The following is a 17742-nucleotide window of genomic DNA, read 5'->3' on the forward strand; positions in this document are numbered from 1 at the left end:
ATTATCATTTTAAATGATAATTAAATATATAAATGAAATAGTTGTGATTAAATATAAGTAAAAAAAATTAATATAAAATTATTCATAATTAAAATAAAATTTAACATTTAATAACATGAAAAAAAAATGATAATGAGAATCAAACATAAGTATTTATACAAATGATCAAGTGTTTTGATACTTGTCAACAGAATCAATCTGCTTTACCTATAGAATTATAATTTTGCTATTTCATGTAGTGGTCACCGAAAACGTATGGTGTATCAATCCACAACGAAGGAGTACAAGAAAAATGGATGAGAAAGTCTTACTATTGTATTATTACAGACGAGAATTATATGAAGCGAATTTAGACATAATCATTAAAATCCACTAGAAAACACAAGTGCATTAACTTTTTTTTATCTTTGATTCATCCTATACGTGCCAGGTATCTAGTATTGCTCCTTTTTTCAGAGATCTACAACGAGAATCAAGATAAAGAAAAGTCTGTAATAATTTTCCTTTTCTACGCACGCGTATAGCCACCAAGCCCCCACTTCGTTGTGGGTTAGAGTTTCCTACGTTAGGATGTGACTTTTGTGTAGCATATTTTGACTTCGATTTGCATGATGTACTTATCAAGTTCAATTCAATTCCGACTCAGTGTTTCATCCCTCAATCGAAAGTACATCACTAGAAGCTGAATTTGTTGCGCCTGCTCCACCAATGAAATACGCATACTGTGTTCTCTTTTCTTTTCAATGAAGTTCTCATCCAAATAAACAGTAGATTCTTTCGGGCACAATCAGTTCACCACGCAACCATCCTGCGTAAAATATCATATAATAAACATGTGTCACTTATAAAACATAAAAGGTGTTATTTTTTGGGGACAACAAAAGTAATAACCAAGGTTTGTGTTATCCATATGTTTTGATCGAATCCGGCCTAAAATATTTAATTTTGGTTTTACACTTGAGATCTTAATAAAATCTGGATTTCGAGCTGAAGCCCAAACAAAATTCGGGATATGCTAAAAATATCGAACTTGGTACGGCCAAGCTCAAATAATTATATATTAATTTAACTTGTTTGGTTATAGTTTTTGCAATATAAGTGACTTCTTTTAATATATTTAGTCTTCTAATTTTTTTTTACACATATTCTAAATATATACTTGTGTCAGGGTTTAGTTTGTTTTCATAAAAAATTCAAAATAAGCAACGACAAAGATCGAGTCTTTGTCTAATGGTACCGCATAAAGTCAACTAACTATGCTAGTTTAAAGAGGTCAAATTTTTTGATTTGGCTCCTTTAATTCAGCTTTTATCTATTAATTGCCAACTTTTAAGCAATTTTACTCTTTTATTTTTTTTAGTACGTACTCTTTTATTTTTAACTTTAAATTTTTTTTATAGTGTCTTACACTCAAAGAAAATCATTTAGGTGTGATTTATATATGAAACCGAAATTCATAAAAAACTTGATACAATTATATGTTCTTGATCTTTATAAATAATGTTTGTTTCAAGAGGAATCATCATTAATATGAGATTTTATGATCGAATGTATTTATGGAGGAGATAATTATAAGAGGTGGTAAATCAGTATGCATAGAAAAAGAGGGTGTAGAAACCAAAAGAGTGATATGTGTACAGTGATAATAAAAATTAGGGGTTTCAGAAATTTATATATGTGAGATTTAACCTTTTATTTATAGACATATTTACGTGAAGGTGATATATCTTAGTAGGATTCAACATTTGTAATGGATAAGACTCATTATTTATAATTTGTATTTCGAATCAGGGTTGCTTTGAATCCTTATCTTCTATTACCTATGAGACTCATTATATGAGAATAGAACAAATAATATCTCTAATATTTTCATCATGGTCTCTTCTTAAAAATATAGTTTGCTTACCATTGCATTTAATCTATTACATGTTCTTCTTTTTTAATATATATATATATATATATATATACGTAAAATTATTTTTACAGCCGCTTGACGTCCAGCAATGACAGATGTACGAATATGATTTCACACACACACATAAAATTATTTCTCCAACTGCTTGACGTCCAGTAATAACAGGTGTATAGTTATGATTTAACACACACACACACACACCCATAGGGGCAGGATATTCTTACATTAGTGTAAGAGTTAGAAGTGTTACACTCAATCTTGACCATTGATCTACTTGTATCCAACGACTCAGATTACTAAAAAAATTAGAGCCTTTAGATATAAGTGGGATCAACGGACAAGATTAAGAGTGTAACTTACACTGGTATAAAATGATCATGTTCTATATATATATATAATAAAGTATTTCTACAGCCACTTTAGATAACATTATCTACAACTACCTCATTTTAACTAAGTTTGACCAATAAGACATAGTTATAACAATAAAGCTGTTATTTTTTTTTCTCTCCTCAGACATTGTCAAATAACGTGACGGAGAGAAAAAAATGCAATTTTTATGTCTTACTGGTCAGACTTAATTAAAAAGGGGTAGTTGTAGACAACTTTATCTAAAGTTGTTTTAGAAATGTTTAACCCACATATATATATATATATATATATATGTAAAATCATTTCTCCAGCCGCTTGACATTCAGCAACGACAAGTGTATGATTATGATTTCATACACTCACACACACACATGGATATGTTATTCTACCAACCTCTTTATTTTCCTTACACACACACATGGATAAGTTATTCTACCTACCTCTTTATTTGCTTTACACACACACATGGATAGGTTATTTTACCTACCCTTTTATCTACCTATCACTCTCCAACACCATCAGATCAAAATCTCAACTACCTTTATCATTTTTCTCTCTTTTTGAGATTTTGATCAGATGATGTTAGAGAATGGTAAGCAAAGGTAGGCAGGAAAAGAGATAGGTAGAATATATCCCAATATGTGTGTTAAATAGAAGCCTTATAGAATAAGGAAGGTTTACTATGCTTTGTGTTACGATCTGATAGATCGATATGTCCAATCAGAGATTGGTACGTTAATATACGATCTGTTTGCCCTCCCTCGGGTACCTATAGGAAAGTTACCCTAAAGATAAGCGGATCCATGTGCACTATAGTATAACGACATAGTCAAGGCGTGGGGTGTGTGCACAGTGACAAGCTAAGAGAGAGGGTTTTGAGAATGTGCACCTTATTGGTTTAACCCCTTATTTATAGATGGGTTACCTGGAAGGAGTGGACTTTTGGGCCTCTTAGGAGTATTGGGGGTCCAATTGTTGATCTATTGCTGTCGTAGTAGGATTAGTATAATTAAGGAATATTTCCTTAATTCCCTCTTAGTTGTTAGCCCTATTTGGGCCTTTTAGAATGTGAGCTGCTTAACTGTCTGGATAGGAACGTCTTTAATAGAAGATTCCCTTCCTATTTGTGTTGTCATTTATTGGACCTTCTAGAATATAGGCCTTTGTCAGGTCCATAACAGTTGCCACCCATCCCGGTAGTTTGGTTGTCCAGGCTGCCGGGGTGAATTATCTTGCCTTTTGCTTCAGGTTTTATGCTGAGCTGAGAGCATTTGAATTTTTGTAAACTTTTTGAATATATGTTCCTTACATCTCAAGCTTTTAAACCGGGGTCCTCATTGCCCCTTATCTCGGCGGGTTGATCATAAATCATGGAAAATATTTCACGTATTACTATACCGAGTTTGGGATGAGTTTGAGTGGTTGGGATCCAACTGGCGAGTTCCCCCAAGCATTATTCCATATGCACACGTCCTGAGCTTGTAGCTTTCTTCTGGAACCGGCAATGATTTTCCTTTGTCAATTATGTGGACGGGTTATGCATGAACCCGACAAGATATTCAGCATGTGTAATTGGGTAACGAATGTGTTTGAGTAGTTGGGATCCAACTGGCGTGTTGCCCCCAAGCATCATTCGTATAACCCGGATAAGAGTTGTCGTATACTTGCATGTAATAGCAGTAATCTCTGCATTTGAATTTCAAGTTAGCAGTTGAATTCTTGCTTTGACTTGGCATCTTCATTGAAGCAATTTTCTTTGGATTGGAACTTTCCTTGGCCGACTTAATTGGGTTAGCGATTGCAGTTATTATCTCTGTCATTCATTCAGCCGATTTTAGTGAACCGAGTATTGAATATGTTGTTTCTGTATTTCTCCCTCAACCTTTTTTGGCTGAGGTGGTGCTTTGGTGAGGCAGTGTTTGCCTCCTTTCAACATCGAGCTCGTCTTCTCCTTCCGAGGCTTTCGCTTTGAGCCCAACTTCTTGCACTGTGGCTTTATTGATTCAGATTGAGCTTTTCAGCGTTAACTGAACAAAATGACCTAACCAAGGTCTTTCATGCGGATTCCACTTTTTGCTTTTAACCCAATTTTCTTAATTAGGTTTTCAAATTTGAGGCGTCATGGTGACTTGATCAAGGTCATACCAATCTGCCCCTTATTTTTCAAGCCTGATTTCATTTATCACAGCTTGTATGTTGTTTAGTTTGACAATATTTAGGATTCAGAAGCGTCCTTCCATTTTCCTATGCCTCAGCTAGAAGCCCCAGTTTTGCAGTGTACTTTTTATTTTTAACCCGTTTTCTATCCAGGTTTTTGCACGTTGCTAGATGTAGGTTTTTAATACCATGGCTTTATTTAACTCGGCTTCTTGCTAGAGTGTCATTTTTTGTTTTCGACTTATTTCGCCGTTTTGACTCTTGAGCCACTTTAGGTTGGGGTGTGATCTTTTTTCCAGGATCACATCTCTCCAAAACCGTCTTTATCCCGGATTGGAGTGTGATCTTTTTTCTAGGATTCCATCTCTCCAAATCAGTCTTCATTCTTTATCGCGGGTTGGGGTGTTATCCATTTTCCAGGACCACATCTCTCCAAACCCGTCTTTATTCTTTCGCGGGTTGGGGTGTGATCCCTTTTCCAGGACCACATCTCTCCAAACCCGTCTTCATTTTATCGCGGGTTGGGGTGTGATCCTTTTTTCCAGGATCACATCTTATCAAACCCGTCTTCATCCCGGATTAACATCCTGGGTCTTTATCCCGGATTGGGGTGTGATCCTTTTTTCCAGAACCCTATATCTCCAAACCCGTCTTCATTCTATTGCGGGTTAGGGTGTGATCCTTTTTCCAGGTCACATCTCTCCAAACTCGTCTTCATTCTATCGCGGGTTGGGGTGTGATCCTTTTTCTAACACCACATCTCTTCAAACCTTTTTTCATTCTATCGCGGGTTGGGGTGTGATCCTTTTATCCAGGACCACATCCCTCCAAACCCGTCTTCATTTTTTCGTGGGTTGGGGTGTGATCCTTTTTTCCATGATCACATCTCTTCAAACCCATCTTCATCCTGGATTTTGGGGTGTGATCCTTTTTCCAGGATCACATCTCTCCAAATCCGTCTTCATTCTTTATCGTTGGTTGAGGTGTTATCCATTTTTCATGACCACATCTTGCCAAACTCGTCTTTATTCTTTCGCGGGTTGGGGTGTGATCCCTTTTCCAGGACCACATCTCTCCAAACCCGTCTTTATTTTATCGCGGGTTGGGGTGTGATCCTTTTTCCAGGATCACATATCTCCAAACCCGTCTTCATCCCGAATTTTTATCCTGGGTCTTTATCCCGGATTGGGGTGTGATCCTTTTTTCCAGAACCCCATATCTCCAAACTCGTCTTCATTCTATTACGGGTTAGGGTGTGATCCTTTTTCCAGGACCACATCTCTCCAAACCCGTCATCATTCTATCGCGGGTTGGGGTGTGATCTTTTTTCCAGGACCACATCTCTTCGAACCCTTCTTCATTCTATCCCGGGTTGGAGTGTGATCCTTTTATCCAGGACCACATCCCTCCAAACTTGTCTTCTTTTTATCGCGGGTTAGGGTGTGATCCTTTTTTCCAGATCACATCTCTTCAAACCCGTCTTCATCCTGGATTTTGGGGTGTGATCCTTTTTCCAGGGCCACATCTCTCCAAACCCGTCTTCATTCTATCGCGGGTTGGGGTGTGATCCTTTTTTCCAGGATCACATCTCTCCAAACCCGTCAGTCTGGGTGTCCGGGGTGCCAGGGTGCATATCTGAAGTAGGAAGTTTTTCTCTTTGACCTCTTTGCCGAAGTTTTATTGATTCATAGATCCATGTCCTGAATCCCTGGATTTTTATCGATCCGTGTTTCGAATTTAGTTTTTCTTATTTCGTTCTTTCTTTGGTGCCGGGCTTCATGAGCCGGGTACCGTGTATACTATTTCAACATTCCTCCCTCATTCTTTTTGGCCGAGGTACGTAGCTCGGACTAGTTGACCAGTCTTTTTTACTGTCTTACCGAGATCTTGAAGTATGAAGATTGCTGCTTTTAATTTTGGTTGCATTCCTGCACTTGCCCCCCAGTTCGGCAGTCGAGAAATTCGGGTTGTCGGGCTGTATTACTTTAATTCAAGCATCTTTATGTCGGAATACTGACTTGCTTTTGCAATTTGCCTTTTTTTGATTTTGAGATCTTTGAGATCCTTTTTCATTAATGTTGCGGGGTTTTGTTCCCGGTTCTCCGCATGTTTCGTTTGCAAAGTTGAATTTCCCCTTGCTATAATTAGCACAGTTTTATATATTGTAGCATTATTCATTTGAGCTCGGCTTTGCCAGAATCTCTTTATGATATCGTCTTCTGTTTCAATCAGGATATACATACCGTGTTTTTCACAGATTTTGACTTGATCAGAATCATTCACCTTTTTGAGTCCGGCTTGCATTGCCGTGACGTTCAGATAGAACAGGGTGAGACTCCCGCGATTTTCTTTGTATCATCCATTTCATACATTTGGATGATTTTGTCTTTATACTTGCATCTTGAGTTTTTTGCCTCCCTGATAACTTAGATATATTTTTCTAAGTATTTCAGGTTTATTGGTTTGCCGGGTTGCTTGATGTCTTTAGCATTTTTCAACACTTCTAAGCATTTGGCACTTTCTTGATTTGATAAGCAGATTTTGCATATCTGTTATTTATGTTTGTAACTTAGACAATTTTCTAAGTTTTCTTAAACGTCATTCGTGTTGTCCCCCATCCAAGATGGGTTATTCTTAACAGCTCTAATATATTCTCGCTTTTTCAACTTGTGCATTTTACAAGTGCAGATATATTGACCTGGCCGAGTCACTCTCCGTGACGCATGTTTGTTTTAACTTTAACATTTTGTTAAGTCAGCATTGACGAAGGTGATCATTGTCGCCTTCAATCATGACCTGGGTTTCGTAACCCGGTACTATCCAAGGTAAAGGCAGTATTGTCACATGTCCTACTTGGGTCTTTTGACCTTAGTACGGAGCATTTTGACTTGATCAGAGTCAGTATGACAAATTGCGCCTGTATCTCAGATCTTATGTTGATGCATCATAAACACAAGGATCCATATTTACGAAGGTATCTACTTGTTCCTTCGTTTTACTTTAACCCGAATTCGTATACCGTGGTTTCATAATATTCAACTCGGCTTCTTGCCAGAGTTTCAATTTCGAAGGCGTAATGATGACTTCATTTGTGTCGCTTCAATATGCCCTTTTGAATCTTAGTTCAGTTTGGATTACGGAAGCGTCCTCCCATTTTCCCTGAACCAGGCTTGATGTCGCATGCATGCATTATTCTTATATTTGAACCCGGATTGGATCTGTCTTCCAGTTTTATATCCTGGATTCATATTTATTTCCGATTTGTATCTCAGGTCTTTTATTTCTAACTCGGATTAGATCTCGCCATATCCGTCTTCATTTATTCTCCGATTTGTATCTCGGATCTTTTATTTCTATCTCGGATTGGATCTCGCCATATTCGTCTTCATTTAATCTCTGATTTGTATCTCGGATCTTTATTTCGGATTGGATCTCGCCATATCCGCCTTCAACTTGGATTGAATTGGATCTCGGCATATCCATCTCCATTTAATCTCCGATTTGTATCTCGGATCTTTCTCTCGGATTGGATCTCGCCATATCCGCCTTCATTTAATCTCCAATTTGTATCTCGAATCTTTATTTTAGCCATTTCTATCCCGGAGGGCCGGTCTTTATTTAATAACCATTTATATCCCGGAGGGCCGGTCTTTATCTCGGATTGAAGTGCCATCCTGTCGTAAGGATTGCAATCTGTCTTCATATTTATATTTCAGATTAGGTTGTGATCCTTTTTTTCAGGACCCCATCTCTCCAATCCAGTCTTTATTCTTTATCTCGGATCCCGATGCTGTGATCGGAATAATTTTGATCTTTGAATTTAGTGTCAAAAGCTTTTTGAACTTGGCTGCATGGCCAGTTTGCTTATTTATTGGGGGCTATGGCCCTATTGCTGTTTCTTTGCTAGAACATCTCAAGGAGGAATGAATTTGTTGGATCATCATTTTATGATCTCTATACATAAGGCATGCTAACTGCCCAAATTTCCTTTAGATGTCCTGAAATTATGGAGATAATGCACTTGCAAATGGGCTTTGCCCATTAATTGTTAATGTGCTCATGTCACAAATTAATGTATCAAATATACTGATAAGAATTTAAATGTTGACTATCTGACCGTTGGTGCAAGTTTCTGTTCACCTGCCTATAATTTTCTGCTGGTCAACTTTGTATTTGCTAGCCATCACTTCTGTTTGAATGCTGGTTGGTTGGCCTTGCAGATGCCGAGGCCCTTGGTCGGATTCTTTCTCAATTTATATTTTGAGTATTTGAACTCGGCTCTATGGTTGAATTGTTTTGTTTCTTTCTTTCTTCAAATTTTATCTCGGACTGGATCTCTCTACATCCGTCTTCATCCTTTATGATGGATTGGCTCCATTTAATAAACCATTTATATCCCGGAGGGCCGGTCTTCATTATGACTTGGCTTCTTTTGTTGAAGCCTTATATTTAAGGAGACACATTTTGCCTCTTTGAATTGCATTGCTTCTTCTTCTTGCATGGCTTTTTGATTTGGGCCCCACTTCTTTTGTGGTGCCATTTTATCTGAACCCGACTTCATTTATCGTGGTCTTTTCATTTTCTCGAGCCCGACTTCTTGTGCCTCGGCTCTTCTTTCAGCTTGGCTTCTTTCACTCAAGTCTTGCATTCATCTAGGTGGATTTCCTTCTTTATTTAAGTGGATCTGGATTTCTTTCCTTTTTTTAGAGGGGATCTCCACACCACCTATTTGATTATTCTTTGCAAAAAAAATGCAACATAGTAAAGCATGAAATAATTTTGCTTCAATCAACAATCAGTAATTATCCATGTGTAATCAGATAATAATTGTAATCAACAATTAATAATTGACCAGCATCAATCAATAATTAATATTAGTTGACCGTATTTCATGCTATCGGATTTGATTGAGCATCTATCATAAAGCCATGTGTATATATATATATATATATATATATATATATATATATTTATATATATATATAGGGATAGGTTATTGTGCCTACTCCTATTTTGCCTACCCCTTTCGTTACCGTTCGATTACCATCTCATCCAACAATCCATATTTGTGATATAAAATAAACTTTTTTTTTCCCTTTCTTTCTTCTCACTTTCACCCATACCCTTTCTCTCTCCTCCCCTTTCTCTCTTCATCTGCCATATACCTATTTTGTTCCCTTTATCGTTAATCTCTGCCCAGGTGAACGGGAAGCATTTGAAATCATTACCACAACATTTGAAATCATCGTCAATATACATTAGTCTTTGTTTTTATTATTGTAATATAAATTTTCTCCTTCTGAATCAGTTTCTATCAAACTACCAGTGTCAATGGATTGAAAAATCACAACAAATTTCTAGATCTGAAGAACAACATAAACTTTATAAATTAATAAGATTGAATCGATGACTAACAAAGAAGTTTTAATGTGATTCAAAAGATCTGTGCAGAGTTGGAAAAGATTCAAAATAAATAAAAATTTAAAGAATAAAAAAAATTGATATTGGAAAAATCCGGAAAGAGGGTTAATTGGTGCCATTCCAGCAATTATGTTGATACGGATAACCAATTAATTATTAGAAATTAAGAGTATCTATCATGTGGAAGAACAGATCGACATATTGAAGCAGAGACAAGGAGGATTCTGTGAACAGATCGACCGCCGCTTTGAATCACATCAAAACTTCTTTGTTAGTCATCGATTCAATCGTATTAATTTATAAAGATTAAAAATATCATTAGAATTGAACAGTTTGTCAGGAGATTGAGGTCCACGGCGGCAGAAGGGGAAAAAAATTAGGTATGGTGTAGAGGAATAAAGAAAGGAGAGGAGAGAGAAAGGGTATGGGAGAAAGTGAGAAGAAAGAAAGAGAAAAAAAGGTTTATTTTATATCACAAATATAGATCGTTGGATGAGATGGTAATCGAACGGTAACGAAAGGGGTAGGCAAAAGTAGGTAAAATAGAAGTAGGCACAATAACCTATCCCATATATATATATATATATATATATATATATATATATATATATATATATATATATATATATATATTAAAGGCTGTATTAAATACATTATGTTCATCAACAGATTACTCCCAAAGCATTCAATTTAATCAATAGTGCAATATTAATAAAATTGAAAAGTAGGATAATATCAAATATTTTGAATAATGTGCTAAGATCAAGGATGCTTAGCTTTTTGGCGGGCCTGATCAGATTCTGAGAGCAAAACCTTCTCATTGAAGCCACAGCCACACGGGGCTGGAGTGATAAACTTTTTGCATTGTTGTGCACTTCGTGCTTTCAGGATCCAATAGCATCAAAATTTATATTTTTGTCGTAGTCCCGATCCCGGCCACGTTCTCGGTCCTGAACCCGGTCATGATCCCGATAACGGTAGTGGTCACAATTTTGATCTCGGCTTCGTCATGCTTGCTGAAGCAATTGCGAACTCTAATAGGCCTTGAACGGTTGATGAGTTTATTTTTGCACTTTGCGCTCATCGTATTAGGATTTGGATGTGGCAGCGGCTCCTGCGCTTTCACCATTATTGGGTAGAAATCGAATTTAATCGTTCCCCACAGACGGCGCCAATGTTACCATCTAATAGATCGATATGTCCAACCAGAGATTGGTACGTTAATATATGATTTGTTTGCCCTCCCTCAGGTACCTATAAGAGAGGTACCCTAAAGATAAACGGATCACTGTGCACTATATTATAACGACATATTCAATGCGTGGGGTGTGTGCACAGTGACAAGCTAAGAGAGAGGGTTTTGAGAGTGTGTACCTTATTAGTTTAACCCTTTTTTTATAGATGAGTTATCTGGCAGGAGTGGACTTTTGGGCCTCTTAGGAGTATTGGGGGTCCAATTGTTGATCTATTGCTGCCGTAGTAGGATTAGTATAATTAAGGAATATTTCCTTAATTTCCTCTTAGTTGTTAGCCCTATTTGGGCCTTCTAGAATGTGAGCTGCTTAGCTGTCTGGATAGATTCGTCATTAATAAAAGATTTCCTTCCTGTTTGTGTTGTCATTTATTGGACCTTCTAGAATATAGGTCTTTGTCAGGTCCATAACAATTTGGAATGTCGATATAATGTCATATCATAAGTAAATGCTTTGTTGGATTACTTAACATTTAAGGGATATTTTCCAAGATTCAGATTGTTATATTTTGGTGAGTAATTAGGAATGACAATTTTCAACACAATACAAATATGATACAGAAAATTTGTGTCTGAGTCAATTAACTTTCGAATATGTGTTGTGTTTGTATTGATAAAATTTGACATGAAATTTTTTTTTATCGTATTTAAGGGGGTAAGGTGGACTGGATTAGGCTTAGGATTAAATTAAATAGGTCAAGTATGTGTATAATATTTTAAACCTGATATATCTTGTTAGCCTAGTGTAAGGTAAATTATAAGCTTGACCAAGCCTATATTTAAACAACAAAAAGTCTGGCCTAAGCCTATTGAAGCATATTTTAAGCCTTTAAGAATTTTAAGAAATAACAAAAATAATATTACTCAATTATTTAATATTAATTAAATATTAAATTTATTTATTTTAGTTAAAATAAATAATAAAATTTAGGTCGTCTGTAGCTTATAGGTACAACCTTGTAAAGAAAAGCCTATGACTTGCTTTTTAAATAGGTTTTTTTTAATCTTTGGTCTAGCTCTGTTTTACTATATACATTGAGCTAAGTATGACCTGACATAGGTACCTGACCCATTTACACCTCTCGTATTGTATGTCAACCCGCAAATACAATACTAGCATGCATTAACATTCTTCTAAGTTATTTACGGCATGTAAGCATGAAATTGATAAAAGTAATATTTAGTACATGTTATTTGTGTTGTATTGTGACGATTTGTGTTGTATTGTGACAACCAACAAAATAAGTGAGTTGTGTTTATGTTCAAGGTTTTGTCACAAATCTTTATTATTGTCGTATTTAGTGTATTCATATTTATGTAGCCCTCAACATAATACAAATATGATTCGCTGACACAAATTGTCACGTCAAATAAGATGAGTGTTAAGAGATATAATAAAATCACTCATGTGCCTTTGCCCAGCAACTTAATTTTTTTGGAGAATTAGTTCATAGTATGATATTAGAAGCTATGACCATCGCCATTCTTTGTTAAAAATAAAAATAAAAATTGTCTATGCATCATCTTTAACTATAACACGCAATTAACTCTCTAAAAAACTTATTTTGTTGAATAAAGGCACATGAAAAAATTTATTATATCGGTTAACAATGATATTCTTTCATGTATAAGTTATTAACTTGGCAGAGTTGTCTACATTGATTGTCAAATGTTATGTAATGTTCTACATTTAAACAACACTCCTATAAAAAATATAAAACGATACATATTTTTGCGAGACTCAACATTGTTTGAAGTCAAGGAAACGATATAAAAAAAGAGAGAAGATAATCGAACTTCTTATCTTAAAAACTTAATTGTAATTTAACTATGGGTAAAATTAATCTTATGTTGCATAAGATAGTGTACCTCATATTGTGAAACAAAATCAAGGTAAAACTCACTAAAAAAATAAAAAAGAAAAGAAAATCAAGATGAGTCTCATCTTAATTTTATTTCACAACATGAGATACATTATCTCATGCAACATAAAGATTAGTTTTAGTCTTTAATTGTACGGTCGTTGCCGGCACCTCTATGTGAAAATAGTGCATTAAAAAGGTTGTGTGCTGCATTGACACTTTGGTCTTGCGAATTGACGTGGATGTTGCCAAAAAAAAAAAAAAATTGACGCCATAAAATTGGGGAAACCATAAATGGAGGAAACAAATAATAGGAAAAGTTGGAAGAGATAAGGAGACAAGAGGGTGGGACTGGAAATGAGTGACAAGCAAACGAAGCAATTGAGTGTGATTAGATGTGGACTGCACGCGTGCCTAATCATACAATACAGCCACGCCTTTCATTGGCATCTCGCGGCGTTTCCTCATTCGTTAAATTCTGATATCAGTCAGGTCCTATAGAATATAAGTAATTTTTCATTTTATATATTAAAAGTTTATCGTATGAGTTAGTATTTTTTGCTATTATAATTATATTTTTAATACTGTAATTGAAATGATATATATTTAGCAAAAACAACTCTTACACAGCACACTCGGTTACTGGAAAAACACTGATATACTCCCATAATAATATTTTAGTTGCATTTTAACAACTGTTCTGCCTATTTTATAAAGTTTTATATTTAATCTAATAATAGATTGTTAGAAATTGAAGTGTGAATATAAGAATAAAAGTTTAAGATTCATTATTGTAAACTTTTAAGTTAAGATGTGGCGTGAAATTTTTAGCTCGTTCATAAAGATATCTATACTACGCATTTCCCTAATCACTCCAACGTGATTATGTAATATTTTATATGTAGTCTAACATGTATGATTAGGTAACACTATGGTTATGTTAATCTTTCTCGGTGAAATGTCACGGTACTCTTGTACTATATAAAAATGTCTCCCTCTCCCATCCAAGGTCTCTTTCAAAAGTAAAAGATCCAGGTTTCAATCCCACTCCTTAAAAATTTGGCCCAAAAATTTAGCTAACACATGCTTACTAACAAAAAAGGGAAAAAATTAAAAAGAATAAAAAAAAAACTCAAGACGACATTGTTTGGTTTCATACTTGGCAAGAAAATCAACCTTTCACTGCAGCTTGATTTCGTACTCGGCAAGTTAAGATAGGCCCAAAAATTGGATCTTCCAGATACGAGGAGGCCTTGATTGAAGTCAATCCGCTTGGCCCAATTTCAAATATTAAGTGAGTGTTTGGAGTTAAGTATTTGACAATCAATTTCTTCTTATATTGATCATTAATATTAGTTTTAAGTAAAACGTAAGTTAAATGCCAGCCTATCTAGTATATTATTTTTGGATTTGAGATTCTGCTAGGACTGATAGGCAAGAGCAGTACTAACAGTTATTATTGTCAAGAAATCATCAAATAATAATAAATCAAGTTACAGAGAGTAATAATAATTTTTATTATTCAGCTACAAGTTGCAAGAAGGGTCCATTTGATGTGGTTTGGTGATGATGCTATGGTAATTTTGGAATTTTTTTCCTGTTGCTGTTCCTGAAGGTTTGCCTTTAGCTTTATTAATGGCTTTTGTGATGAAAAAGATGAACAATAAGGCACTTGTTCTTCATTGCATTGCTTGAAAGACGATAAAATCTGCCACTACTATCTGTAGTGAAAAGAATGGTACTTGTAACTACCTATGATTCAGTCCTAATTTTTAATGGGGATGTATAAATAGCTAGATTTATTGGTTATGTTTCACTGTGTTTAATGCAACTCAAATATATTGTGTGAGTTAATCTCTTAGAGCTTATGGTATATAAAATGGAAAATGATTAACAGTACACCAGTGTTATTAAAATCAATCTGGGTATCGATCCGGTCGAAGTATTGAGTCATTGGATTATTGGTCGGATCGATGGGTCACTGATCGAACCGGTTGACCCGGATATATATCAGTATATATAAATGAATATATAAATTTAATAATAATCTCCAAATCTAAAATGAAATAAACAAGGTTCACTAAATAAGCTCAAAAATTATTCAATCACACTTTTACAAATTCATGAAACACAAATAAATGAAAATACATGTTATTATTATGTCAATTTAAATTGCAACTCAGAATTCTCATAAGCATACTTTTCAATGACATTGAATTTATATTTTTCGAATTCATCTACATTGAAATGAGATGTCACATTCTCTTAATTTATTGTTTCGCAAATTGCTTCAGTATTGGAAAACTGAAATTTGAGGTCATTATAGAAGTGTATAATATTAGCAAATAAAATTACAAAAATGAGTTCTACATTTTAAATGCATGAACCGACTGGATCATCGGGTTTTGATCGAGTTTGACCGGGTCTGATACATGACCGGTCCAATGTTTGACCCGAACCGGTCCAATGACCGGTTCGTTGAGTTCTGGGTCGGGCCTGATATCACAACACTGCAGTAGACAATATTCTGTCAGGATTGATAGGCAAGAGCTTATGCCAACTGCAATAGTTGTTGCGAACACGTCAAGTATATCGCTCGTACAAGTAATAAAAAAGTGAGTAGAGTATCGTTCCCATAAGGATTAAATATGCCAATCACTACTCTCATTATTTCCCTTGATTTGGACAAATCAAGTAGTTTAGAAGAGTAATTTTCAATTATAAAAATTAATTAAGAAGGTAATTGCAATTAAAATAAATTTCAAACAAGAACGCACAGAATTAAAACGGGATTTAAGAAATCAATAACGAAACTGTGGCTAGGGTTTTACTTCTCCTTTTATCCTCCTCAAGTGAATTAATTTCAATTTATTAATACCCTGTCTTAATTAATTCAAAAAAGTCATCATCTAAAATTAATTGATTAAATACTAATTTCTTAGAACTTTAACCCTTTATCCCAATTAGAATTATAATGTCTTATAAATTCCTTTCAGATTAAACTTTGAATGCGATGGATTATAAAATTTACAATTCTTACAATCCTATGTCTAGATCATCACGTAAGAATTGATGTTTATCCCTGTCAAGACTAAGATCCCAATATGCCTATCAGTAACCCTAACTCTCTCTATTCCTATATGAGTGATCAATTCATAAAAGAATTAATTATTTTCTAAAGCAATATTGTTCCAGAATCAAGAACCAATAACTTTCCAAAGATTGAAAAAGAGAAAGTGAAAGCGAAAAGAGAGAGATTGAGGTCAGAGACAGTGTCGTGGTAGAAAACGATGACGGCCAAATGTGTATTGGTATAGGTATTGGTCGCAGAGGAAGAGAGAAAGGGTGTGCGAGAATGTGAGGAGAAAGAAAGGGGAAAAAAATTTATTTTATATCGCAAATATTGACCATTGGATGAATTGTAATCGAACGGTATTAAAATGGTAGGCAAAATAAGGATAGGTAAAATAATCTATCCCATATTTACAAAAAAAATAAAATAAAAATAATCTATCCCATTCTTAACATTTGCAAAAAGAATAGCATTAAAAATTATTTTAGATTTTAGCTGAATTTAAAAAAAAAAACCAGTTTAATGTGCATATCCTCAATAGTTAAATTAATTACTTTGGGGAATATTAGTCTCATGTTACATAGGAGTAGTTCTCTCATGTCATAGAAAAATTCAAGTGGAGCCCACCTTTAAAAAGCAAAAAAAGAAGAAAAAAGAAGGGGGATGCGATTTTTAAAGTGAGAGAAAATAAGATAACTATTTCATATAAAATAAGAGTAATATTTCTCAATTAACTTTTATATACCAAAAAAAAGTCAATTACTTTACGTAATAAAGTCATTCTGCCACATAATTGCATCTAAGTGATGTGAAATAAATAATAGGAGGGATCAATAATGTACACCCAACATTTTTCTACATTTTTATACTCCCTTTATATTAATATTTCCATACTACTTAATAAGATTTGGCGGTATCTAAAAATAGGATATAAATAAGTTAGCTTTGAGGGTTAAGTATTTGTAAAATATTTTAGGCCTGGCCTGATATAGCTTGTATAGGTTTAAATTATAAGTTTGATATGACTTATATTTAAAAAATAAAAATAATAGTTTAGATCTGTTAGCTTGTTCAGGCTTATTAGATATTTAATAATTAAAAAATAATAATATTATTTTATTATTATTCAAAATTATTAATATAATAAATTATTTATTTTATTTAAAATAAATAATATGATGTAAGTCAACATGTAAACAAAACTTAAGACCTATATTCTAAATAGGCTTTTTTTGTGACCTGATCCTGCTTTATTTGATTATATTTAATAGATCTAATCTGATTTAATAATAAAATAAGTCGTAGGCCACGACTTTTTGACCCTTATGACCCTTTATTATTAACTAATTACCGATTTGACCTTGATTATAAACTATTTCAAAAATTTAACCCCCTCAAAAAACATAACACCAATCTGCCCCTGTTTGACCGTTGACTACCAAGCCTACCCGGGTACACCCCTCTGTACCCGGGTAATTTTTGAAAATTTTTGTCTACCCGGGTAAGGAGGAGTGTACCCGGGTATTGTTCTTCGTACCTGAGAAATTGCTTGAATTATTTACCCGGGTAGGGAGGGGTGTACCCGGGTAAATCTTCGACCACCCATTTGGTACTTGCTATAACTGGGGCAACTTGTAGCTGATGGATATAAGAACAGATATGATTTATTTGATTTTACCACAAGTTAATT

Source organism: Gastrolobium bilobum, unplaced genomic scaffold (genome assembly GCF_033153095.1).
Source record: "Gastrolobium bilobum isolate Gb01-03AN ecotype WA unplaced genomic scaffold, APGP_CSIRO_Gbil_v1 utg18713, whole genome shotgun sequence".
NCBI classification, from domain to species: domain Eukaryota; kingdom Viridiplantae; phylum Streptophyta; class Magnoliopsida; order Fabales; family Fabaceae; genus Gastrolobium; species Gastrolobium bilobum.